Source organism: Bison bison, unplaced genomic scaffold, assembly GCF_000754665.1.
Source record: "Bison bison bison isolate TAMUID 2011002044 unplaced genomic scaffold, Bison_UMD1.0 scf7180017864479, whole genome shotgun sequence".
Lineage (NCBI taxonomy): Eukaryota > Metazoa > Chordata > Mammalia > Artiodactyla > Bovidae > Bison > Bison bison.
In genome coordinates this window covers 548379-560937 of record NW_011495039.1, presented here as the reverse complement: position 1 = coordinate 560937, position 12559 = coordinate 548379, and the positions used below count along the sequence as shown (strand labels likewise).

At 40.1% G+C, this 12559-nt stretch overlaps 1 protein-coding gene across 1 annotated transcript in view; it reads right to left on the bottom strand.

The window, feature by feature from the left end:
- SCIN (scinderin) overlaps positions 1-12559 on the bottom strand; it is a 78101-nt gene that overhangs the window by 30666 nt on the left and 34876 nt on the right. The gene's annotated exons all lie outside the window — the stretch shown is intronic.

Below are 12559 nucleotides of genomic sequence, written 5' to 3'. Positions count from 1 at the left end.
GCTAGGCTAGATGAAATGTCAGTTAATCATATGCTTTGCTTCCTGCTGCATTTTTGACACAGAACAAATGAATGTTGAATGAATGAATGTGCTTATGTACTCTTTGCACACCTGATGCAATCCAAAAGTTTAAGAAAGCATTTTGTAGAAAATACATTTGGATCTGCTTTGAATTTCTGTACACTAAAATCATCCCCCAAAATGCCCATAAAGACCTTAATTAATGAATTTAATTAACTGACATAAGTATCATAGTATGCTAAGAACAGGAATCAAATATAAATGTATTCAAAACAATATGAGTTTTATAACACAAATATAAATGCAAGTTTAAAAATGCAAAGATGCTATTCATTTAGATTTAATAAATATTTAATATACAATGAAATTCCATGCATAATGTGTTTTACAGTCAGTATTCCTTACAAATATACTGTATGAAAATACATACTGCTGAATACCAGACAACAATAAAAGCTTAAATTCTAACCTATGCATGAGTACAGCACAGTCTCGAGTTTAGAAATATACTAAAGACTTATTTTCCTCTGGGAATATGCCCATCTTTTTGCCTACACAATGATCCATAAAATCCTTTAATTATTGAACATACTAAATGATTGCAATATAGTTTTCTTCTTTTGCTAAAAGTAGGATCAAACAAAAGTTAAAATGCAATCAAAATTGCTTTTTTTATAACAATTTTATCTTGGTTAGAAATATGTATTCCTTATAAGAGCAGTGAAAGATGTCATATACCCTTTTAAAGTTCTACTCCAATGAAGACAGTAGTTTGGAATCAATAGTTTGGGTTAAAGGACATATTTAATACTGAAGCAGAGAAATCTTATCTGAGAATGCTCCTTGAAAGTTTCACCTAAACCAAGACCTGTCATTCCAGCTTGGAGTCCTCCCCTTTCCTTCAGTTAGTTCCTGTAAGTTTCCACTTAAAAGTACCACCATCCTCTAACATGCTCCAGACGTAACTTTATCTTTCCACAAAATTGACCATTCTCCATCCCTGTCAGCGAATCTCTATTCCTCTCTCCACCTGGACTTACAATCATGACATCAGTTTTGAATACCTGCTGTCCTTCTTTTTGAATCTCTTAGCTGCTCAGTCATTAAATTCTCCCTCTTTACTGATGATGTTGAAAGTCTCTGATCCCTGTCTACATTAACCTCCACCCTAGTGAAGTTCTTCATCACCCAAGTCACAGGTTATGCCTACTCCTGTCAATTCCCTCTAGCCTTCAGGGCCCCATTCATCTTTTCATCCAGAAAGTTATTCTTTACAGTGGCTGGAAGACTCCCTATTTCACTTTACTTCAGTGTTTCAAGAAGATGACTCCAGATAAGATTTACATCTTTTATCTGCAATAGTGATTTTTTTTTCAATTTTTTTGTTTTATTTATTTATTTATGGCTGTGCTGGGTCTTCGCTGATGCCCGGGCTTTCCTCTAGTTGCAGAGAGCAAGGGGCTGCTCTCTAGTTGGGTACACAGGCTTTTCGCTACGGTGGCTTCTCTCGTGGAGCATGGCTCTAGGGCGTGTGGGCTTCAGTAGTTGCGGCTCCCAGAGTCTAGAGCACAGGCTCAGTAGTTGCGGCACACTGGCTCAGCTGCCTCAAGGCATGCGGAATCTTCCTGAACTGGGGATGGAACCCATGTCCCCTTCGTTGACAGGGGGATTCTTTAATCAGTGAGCCCTCAGGGAAGCCTGGCAGTAGTGATCCTTAAGGTTCAATGTGCTCAAGCAACATCTGGGTAACTTGATAAAATACAGATTCCCAACTGCCAGCTGTTACAGTGGATTTGAGGTGAAACCCAGGAATCTGCAGGATTCCCAGGTGGCACTAGCGGTAAAGAACCCACCTGCCAATACTGGAGCCATAAGAGAAGTGGGTTCTATCCCTGGTCTGGGAAGATCCCCTGGAGGAGGGCATGGTAGCCCACTCCGGTATTCTTGGCTGGTGAATCCCACAGACAGAGGAGCCAAGTGAGCTACAGTCCATGTGGTTGCAAAGAGTCACACACAGTGGAAGCGACTTAGCACACAGGCATGCACCAGAAATCTGCAGATGATTTTGAACTGGATGCTACTGACAGAGCCCCAGCTCCTCTGCTTGGTTTCCAAGGCACCTCCAGAGGCTGGATGTAACGTACTCGGCATTATTTCCCAGCATCTACCAAGTAACCTCCTCTAATCAGGCTGATGTTTTCGATGTTTTCCATGTTCCCGGCAGCCATGCACTTTCCTTCCCCAGGGCGGTACATAATGCTGCATGTAACTGTCACCTAGGTTGACGGGGTGTGGCAGAAGCAAAACCGAACAATTACTCTTTGGTTGATTCAGCTAATTATAATTAGCACAATACTGTTCAGCATAGTAATAGCTACCACTTATTGAATGTCTCCTATGAGTCACACATTGGGTCAGGAGCTTTAGACACATGTTAATTTCAACCTTATAAGAGCTCCTGTGAACCAGATACTCTTATCATTTTACAGAAAAGGTCACTGATACCCAATGAAGCAAAGAGATTGTTTTACACACTGCTACGTGTTGAGGCTGAGATTCTGGTTGTTGTTCAGCTGCTCAGTCATGTCTGACTCTTTGTGATTCAATGGACTGCAGCACACCAGTCTTCCCTGTCCATCACCAATTCCCAAAGTTTACTCAAACTCATGTCCATTGAGTCAGTGATGCCATTCAACCATCTCATCCTCTGTCGTCCCCTTCTCCTCCCACCTTCAATCTTTCCCAGCATCAGGGTCTTTTCTAATGAGTTGGCTCTTCGCATCAGGTGGCCAAAGGATTGGAGTTTCAACTTCAGCATCAGTCCTTCCAATGAATATTCAAGGTTGATACTCTTTAGGGTTGACTGGCTGGATCTCCTTGCAGTCCAAGGGACTCTCAAGAGTCTTCTCCAATGCCAGTTCAAAAACATCAATGCTTCGGCACTCAGCTTTCTTTATGGCCCAACTCTCATAACCATATATGATTGCTGGAAACTGTAACTTCGACTATACGGACTTTTGTCAACAAAGTGATGTCTCTGCTTTTTAATACTGTCCAATTTTGTCATAGCTTTTCTTCCAAGGAGCAAGTGTCTTTTAATTTCATGGCTGCAGTCACCATCCACAGTAATTTTGGAGTCCAGCAAAATAAAATCTTTTATAAGGTTTCTCAGGAGACGGGTAAGGTGGCCTGGCATTCCCATCTGTTTAAGAATTTTCCACAGTTTGTGGTGATCTATACAGTCAAAGGCTTTCAAGTAATCAGTGAAGCAGAAGTAGCTATTTTTCTGGAATCCCCTTGCTTTTTCTATAATCCAAAAAATGTTGGCAATTTGATCTCTGGTTCCTCTGCCTTTTCAAAATCCAGCTTGTACATCTGGAAGTTCTTAGTTCATATACTGCTGAAGCCTAGCTTGAAGGCTTTTGAGCATAATCTTCCTAGGAGGTACAACGAGCACAATTGTGCGGTAGTTTGACCATCCTTTGGCATTGCCCTTTTTTGGGGACTGGAGTGAAACTGACCTTTTCCAGTCCTGTGGTCACTATCGAGTTTTCCAAATTTGCTGACATATTGAATGCAGCACTTTCATAGCATCATCTTTTAGGATTTGAAATAGCTCAACTGGAAATCTATCACCTCCACTTGCCTTGTTCGTAGTAATACTTCCTAAGGCCCACCTTACTTCAGACTCCATGATATCTGGCTCTAGGTGAGTGACCATACCATCATGGTTATCTAGGTCATTAAGACTTTTTTTGTAGTTTTTCTGTGTATTCTTGTATTCTTCTTAATCTCTTTTGCTTCTAATAGGTCCTTACTGTTTCCGTCCTTTATCATGCCCATCCTTACATGAAATGTTTCCTTGATATCTCCAATTTTCTTGACATGGGTTATTTTATACTTGTCTGCGATTGATTTTATTTCTTTGAAAATTATCCATTAATGATAGTACCCCACTTGTCTAAACACCATGTAGTGGAATGCATTTATCTATTTATTGCTTTTTATTATGTTGCATGTATTCAACTACAACTTTTCAAGTGCCATAATGTCCCACACTTAATATAACCAATGCTTACATATCAGTGTGTACCAGACATCTTTCTAAGCACTTTACATTTATTAAATTGTTTCATATTCATAACAAGCTATGAGGTGGCACTTTCATTATCCCATTTTACGCTTGAAGAAACAAGACTAAGTTCATGCAGCTAGTAAGTGACAAAGTCCAGATTTGAACTCTGACTCCAGAGTATGTGTTCTTAACTAACAGGCTGTGCTGTCTCTCCAAGCTATGTCCAAAAGTCTTCACTTCACTGTTTAGGACTTGTCGCTGGAGATGAAGCAGAGGGTGCTTCATAGCAGGGATTGTATATTTCTATTTATTGTCATGTTTATTTCTCCCATTCTGATCAGAATAATGCCAGCAAATACAGCGTGCGGCACTCACCCTATACACAGTGGGCGGGGTGCTCTCCCTCCCTGTCTGCATAGCTCTCAGCGTGCGGCACTCGCCCTACACACAGTGGGCGGGGTGCTCTCCCTCCCTGTCCGCATAGCTCTCATTTCCGCAGAGTCCCATCTGCCTACTCCCCTCTCCTCTTGGTTCTGCCTATGCTGTGGGCATTACAGGCTGAAAGAGAGGAGATCTTTCATCTGTCAGTGTTGTGGGAGCAAACAGCCCTTAAAAAAGATAAAACAAACATGGAAGAGCTACTAAAAAATGTAAAACAGTAAAACCATGATACTTTTTTATCCACAAAATCATCAGAGGTTAGGAAAAAACTGACAATATCCAGTGTTGGGAAAAATTCAGTATTCTACCAGGCATTCTGGTGAGAAGGAACATTCTTCAAAGTGATGAACAGTGACAAAAACCTTAAAAGCATGGCCTATCCAGCCTACTCTGTGGACCATACTTCACAAGATACGTGAAAAGTCCACTAAACACATATCCTAACACAAAAAAACCCAGCTGGTTTACCTTCCGAAAGTCACAGCCGTGCACAGCACGTTTCTCTGTATACATATAGTTTAGCCAGGTATGCTACTAAATTATTAAAAGCAAACTTCATAAATTAAACTATGAACGGTGGCCACTTCTTTTATAATTTTATTTTAAAGATATGGAAGAATATTTAATAAATTTTCAGAAAAATGCATGTGTGTCATCAACAGCGCTTGCGTAATGTTTTTAAAAAATACAGGTCATAGATAAGAAAGAGTTCCTCCACCAACTATGTCTACTCACGCTTGGAAGGCAGCTCTGCTCACCACTATACCACCAACACTGTACTCTATTTACTCTCATGTGTAAGGTAATTCGTGTCAACATATGCATATAAATACACATTAAGGAATATGATGGCGTTTCAAATAAATGACTTGGATAGGAAAAAAAAAAAAGGATGCCTATCATTTGATTCAATCCTTCTATTCTAGTAGCTTATTCTAAAGAAATAATTAAAATGTATGCAAAATGTATCCCCACCATCCCTGGGATTCTCCAGGCAAGAACACTGGAATGGGTTGCCATTTCCTTCTCCAAAGCGTGAAAGTAAAAAGTGAAAGTGAAGTCACTCAGTCGAGTCCGACTCTTCACTACACCATGGACTGCGGCCCACCGGGCTCCTCCGTCCATGGGATTTTCTAGGTAAGAGTACTGGAGTAGGTTGCCATCGCCTTACTTAAACTAATTACCACTTCATTTTAACTTTGTGATGGTGGTTTAGTCGCAAAATCGTATCTGACTCTTTGTGACTCCATGGACTGTAGAGTCCAACAGACTTCTCTGTCCATGAGATTTCCCAGGCAAGAATACTGGAGTGGATTGCCATTCCCTTCTTCAGGGGATCCTCCCAACCCAGGGAGCAAACCCAGGTCTCCTGCATTGCAGGCAGATTCTTTACCAACTAAGCCAACAGGGAAGCCTGACTACCTCAGGCTTCTGTCTCAGCCTTATTCCCTCAGTTCATCAAAGGAGAGTAAATATTACTGGATCCCTAACAGCTCTAGGCATTTTGACCAAAGAAGCACTTGTTAATGTAAAGACCTAGAAGGAGCTAGCAGGGGCCCAGGGTTCTTAAGTTTTCAGCTAGGAAATGAAGTAGCTCCAAAGATCACAGGGACTAGTTTGTTACAGATGAGGACCTAATTTGTTACAGATGGGATGTGAATACAAAAATGGGCATATCTCTATCTTTTCCTCTCTTTTTATCAGTAACATAATGGAAATGCTTAACAATGTAAAACACGACTCCAAGTATATTAAAGAGGTTGGAAATTTGTGGAAATACAATTTTGTTCTTTGCCTGGACTTTCTTTTCTGCTGTTTATTCTTTGCCTTCAACAGGAGCTCAATTCAAAACAACTCAGGAGACATTTACATTAAATTATTAAAGCAAACACACAACCCAGCTCTATATTCACAATCCCCTATCTTCAGAATTTCTAGGTTTTCATGACCTGTGCCAAGACCATCCTCAGCATCTTGCCTGTTTCTTTTGTAAGATCCACTGCAACTTTGTTTAAAGAATAAGTTGGCCTATGTGTAAATTCGTTTTCTTAGAAAGGATCAAGCAGTTAAGGAAAACTTTGCTATCCTTTCATAATCCTTACTGACTTCTCACATTTGCAATTGTATTTATTTATTTTAAAGCTTTTAGCCAGAGCCATCTATTTTGGATACAAAATTCCAACATTTGCAATCTAGCTCATACAAGATCCATTTTCCCTCCCTTGACATTCAACAGAAACTTCAAGATATTTGGACACTTTACAGTAAGAAATTAAAGTAAATAATAAGAAAAGAAGAGATAATGATGTGGCCTGGAAGAAGAACAGTACATAACTCAAACTCCAAATCACCTGGGATAAAAATTATTTACACTGGTGTCAAGTCCTACGGTGTTAAACAGAGGGTCTTATGTACTTCTCAACCCAATTTCATCTCAAGATTAGGAAAATGAGTTAGGAGTGTGCCTTAGGCCCAGGTCTTAAAAACACTGAAGCAAGGATGTAACTAACCCCCTGGAATTCCAATTCCTACTGCAGTGCTTTTAAGAGAATGAGACATGGCATTGTTTTTACCTTAATTATTTTACTGTAAATGGCTCTGCTTCTTTTTTCACTAAAAACAGAGTAAGTTTCTGCATTCTAAGGGCTAAAATTTTAACTGCTCAGTAGTTTTGTGTTTTATTTCCTTTCCCTAACTGGAAAAAAGATCAATACAGTGCAAGCATATGGTAAATAGAAAGAAATTGTTCAAGTGAAGTACAGCCTCATAGTTTCAGTATATTTACTTACTTCGAGACAGTTTATGTCTTTGATAAGACTAATATTTGATAACAGGGAAGAAACACTCATATAGAATGACAGGCAATTCCGAGAATAGTGGCACCCTCCTGTAGCCAGCTCCACCTAATATGGAAACAGTCCAACATTTGCCCTCCTGCTCTCTCTCACTGATGTACTTCCCCACCTCTAAAACACCTTTATCCCTTTACTGGTAAGTCATATAAAGGGTAATTTAATACATCAAATAGTGGGTAAGGTATTTTAGACCGAGGGAAAGCATGTGAAATACCTGTTTGGATAAAAGGACAAAAGTGAAATGAGTGTCTACAAGAGAGCTTCGTTTCATTATCCCGCTAGGGCTGTGCAGTAGAATTTTCTGTGACTATAATGTTTCATATCTGTGTGATCCAATACAGTGGTCACTAGCTACCTGTAGCTACTGAGCACCTAAAATGTGGTGAATGTCACCAAGTAACTAAATTTTAAGTGTTATTTAATTTTAGCTAATTTAAACCAAAACCTAAATAGCCACTTGTGTCTCACACGTCAAATGCATGCTTCATTTGACAATGTAGCTCAGGAGGATGCAGAGAACGCTGTGGCCAGGGGAACTGATCATGATGGAGACCTGAACCTCAGCATTACTGTAATAACCACACTGTAGAGATTATATTCAGGGAGTCAACATCATGAGAAAGTTAACTCATAAATGATTATAATATAGAAAGCTAATCCACAAAGTGCTACTACATAAAGCTAACATGACTTTCTTTAACATGGAAACATAACTCCCAAGTTATTAAAATATATAAGCCAGAATGTCAACTTACTAAACTAGAGCAGCTGTTTTCCGCTGACTGCATACTAGAACCACCTAGGAGTTACAATAAAGAACACTCAAGTTTGAACCCCAGCCCCAGAGATTCTGAATGAAGCCCTAGCACTGTGTATTTGGAGAGACTCTGGGCTGGGTACAGTGATACAATTTAAACCTTTAGTGGTATCAGCTTTGGTAGCATGGCTCACTCATCTTCACCATCAGGACAAGTCTGCCGAGCATTTCTGACTGTCACATGCATGCAGGCTAAGTCACTTCAGTCATGTCCAACTCTTTGCAATCCAGAGGACTGCAGCCCTCCAGACTCCTCAGTCCATGGGATTCTCCAGGCAAGAACACTGGAGTGGGTTGCCATTTCCTTCTCCAGGGGATCTTTCCAATCCAGGGATCGAACCCATGTCTCTTACATCTCCTGCACTGGCAGGTGGGTTCTTAACCACTAGTGCCACCTGGGAAGCCATATCTTCACAAAAAGAATTAATCTTGTGGACAAATTAACATAGGCTGGTGCTCTGGAGGTTGCCCTGAGTCAAATCTGAAAGATTCTAGGCTTTCTGCTCCTTCTGGGGATTATTAGACCTTTTTCCTGTAAGATCTCAAACTCATTTGGATATTTCTACCTGACCAGTGCTTGAATGCTCGCTTTCATCATTGGTCTTTATGGTTCCTAATCTTCATGCTTCACAATGAGCATCCTCCACCCTTGTCTTTTTCACAATCCCTTCTCTTACTAATATTAGACAATCTGAGCTGGATGGACCCACAACTAAATGACTCCGTGACCTTATTATCATACCACTCACAGTTATGATGATGATTAAATGAAATAAATAAACCTGAGTTACATATAAAACTTAATCAGATTAGGTAGAGTTTTATGACAAGAGAGTTGTGAAAGTTCCTCTTTACTTAATTCAGAAAACCAGATATTTTTCAAGCACCTCAGAGTACATGAAAGCCATTTTGAATTTGCTCAGTTAAATGTTGGTGCTAGGAAATTTTAAAAATAAAAAAAAGAAAATTCCCAAACACCAACATTCAACTGAGCAAATTCAAAACGGCTTTCATGTACTCTGAGGTGCTTGAAAAATATCTGCCTACCTTTTATACTCACATTAAAACAATGTATTTTCTTTCAAAGAAAATGTCTACCCCAATTACCCTGCACCTAATGCCTCTACAATATGGATGAAAGGTTGCACTCTAATCCTAAGTGATATAAAATAAAGGGTCAAGCAAGCCTATTGAGCACAAAAAATTATGCTACAAAAGCTAACACTTTCAGTATGGAATACACAAAACAGGTATGGCTGTCAAAAATGCATAGCAAAATTTTGGAAGATCAACAGATGTGGGTCCCACCTCTCTGCATGTTTAAGATCTGCCATGGAATGAAAACCTGCCATGATCTGTGAACCACAGACATCCTATTCCCAACCCACGTGGGCAAGTTACATAGGCTCTCTGTGACTTTCTTCATAGAGTGAGGATGCAGAGACGCTATTGGTGTTTTGCCCATCTTGCCTGGGTCTACCCCCAGGCTCATCAGCAAGTAATTCCTTAAAGACCAAAGCCTTCTGCTGTCTTATCTGATGGCATGATCTGGCCACAAAGCTGTACCATACCCATACACAAGGCAGCTGGAGGTTCTGGAGAGTTAATACCCAAGGGGTGACCCTCAACCAATGACGAATAAAAGTTACCAGCTAAATTCTGCAGCCACCTCAGCCTTCAGTGGGCCAGTTCTGAAGTGTTTTCCATATAGTTTCTCAGAGGGTCCCTTAGGACTAGGTCCCAGTTGCCTGTAGCAGTAAGTAACTTACTAACAAACTATTGCTGCATTTCACTCCTACTCTGTGCTTCCAGGATCATCTTCCAAATAACAATCTGCTCCCAAGTCCTTTTCCCCAAATAGGCATTTGAGGAACATAAACCAAGACAGGGGATAGTAAATGTATCCATTTCATAGGGCTATTTATGAAGTAAATGAGAGGATAACAGGCAGGAAGGCCAGGGGTCTCCAAATGGAGGAAATAGGCTGCAAGTGTCAGACATTTTTTATCTCTCTTTTAAGTGGCAGGAGGAAACAAACCAGTGATATGTTTTTTTTTCCCTTCTCTATACAAATTTAAAAAGGAGGTTCTTCTTAAAATACTGTGCTGCCATAATGACACCTGGTTCACCTGAAGTTAACCTTTCTCAAACCTTGAGTTAACCAATGCATTTTTCTTATGGAAATGTTTGTCTTAAGCTATGTTAATATACTATGCATTTATCCCAGACTCTGTCTTCAAGTCCCTAATGCCTCATGGCTCAGAACCAACTTGACAAACCAGTTTGTTATACTTAGACATTGTCCCCCTAATCTGTGTAAACGAAACTATTTGTATGGTAATCTGCCTTTCTACAAGATTCAAGTCAACCATTTTATGGCCCTGGGATGATACCCTGGTGCCAAGATTATCCCAAAATACATCTTTTGGATGAGGGGCTTGATGCCATTCTGAGTTTTAAGACATTCCTTTCTTTCATTAACAGACTGCTAGTGACTATATATTGGAGAAGGCAATGGCACCCTACTCCAGTACTTTGCCTGGAAAATCCCATGGATGTAGGAGCCTGGTAGGCTGCAGTCCATGGGGTCGCTAAGAGTTGGACACGACTGAGCGACTTCACTTTCACTTTTCACTTTCATGCACTGGAGAAGGAAATGGCAATCCACTCCAGTGTTCTTGCCTGGAGAATCCCAGAGACGGGGGAGCCTGGTGGCTGCCGTCTATGGGGTCACACAGAGTTGGACACGACTGAAGTGACTTAGCAGCAGTGACTATATAATATCCAGCTAAAAACTAGCAGGCGGGTATTCTTTCTGCCCCCTTCTGATGTCTATGTCAGAAGATTTCTCTATGTCTTTTATACTTAAATAAGACTTTATTACACAAAAGCTCTGAGTGATTAAGCCTCGTCCCTGGCCTCGGACTGAATTCTTCTCTTTCGGAGGCCAAGAATCCCGGCGTCTTTTCGCGGTTCAGCAACAACCTTTCATAAACCAGCTTATCCATGTACAGCCCATATAAAAATGCCAGTTGCAAGTGGGCCCTGGATGTTTGTCCTGGTGCTGCTTGTTTTACCTCCTCTGCAGCAAATAAAATCCATGACAAATTTGTTTTTTAGGTTATTGAATTTTTGTGTGCTTGACAAGAAGCACTTGCATCATCTAAAGAAAAATGCAGCTAGAAAGAAGAAAAAGTGAACAGAAAATTCAGCCAACTAGTGAACCGTTTGCCCTTACCCGTGTAAAGGAGGACAAGATGAAATTATTCTTCTATATTTTAATATTTAATTTACAAAATGAAAATGTCAAGGAGTTATGAATCACTGAATCTCAGAGATCTCGCCCTTCGATATTTGTGTCTGGCTAATTCTTAGCACAGGGACAAGAAGAAATCACCTGAAACTGCCAAAAGAAATACAGTCTTACTATCAGTTCTTTTATTACTATATATATATATATATTTATATACACATATATATATAATCACTAATGTCACAGCAAACATGAGGAGAAATAAAACTAATAGAGAAACTAGAAACATGCCATTCTAGTGTAATATTTGTGTTAGTTTATCAATTCAGATATAGGGAAGAGCCACCCTTCCATACAGGCCATCTGTCTTGGAACTGCATTATCCTATTGATAGGGCTTATCACTCTTCCCTCACTTCAGCTACAAACTAAAGGAGAAATTACCTCATTCAAAAAAGCTTGCCAAGTAGTATTAGCTTGGATTGACTATATAAAGTGACATCTTATTAGTAAGGTCACGAATCTTTATGTTGAACTTTGGTGTGATAAAGTAAATTATTTGAAAAATCATCTTCCTGTAGTATATCTGGTTAGCTATACTTTTACTATATTTCTTATCTTTGTTCAGAATATTTCAACTGCCCCCACTGGATGAGCCAATGAGGAACAAAGTGGGTATCTGAATTAAATACTAGACAGGGTCTTCTTTGCTGGCGGCTCAGAGGTAAAGAATCTGCCTGCAGTGCTGGAGACCCGGGTTTGATCCCTGGGTCGGGAAGATCCCCTGGAGGAGGGCGTGACAACCCACTCCAGTATTCTTGCCTGGAGAATCCCAAGGACAGAAGGGCTTGGCAGGCTGCATTCCATAGGGGCACAAAGATTTGGATACAACTGAAGCAACTGAGCACACATCCAATAAAAATACTCATTAAAATAAATAACAAATGAACAGCGCCTTGAACAGTGCCTGGCACATGAAATAAGCTATCAGTAAGTGGTAGATACAAGTAGCTACAGCAACTGTAATGCTCTTAGAAGCATAACCGTGCAGCATGCCCTACTTCTCACTATAATTCTGTTGATTTGGTGTGTGTACTA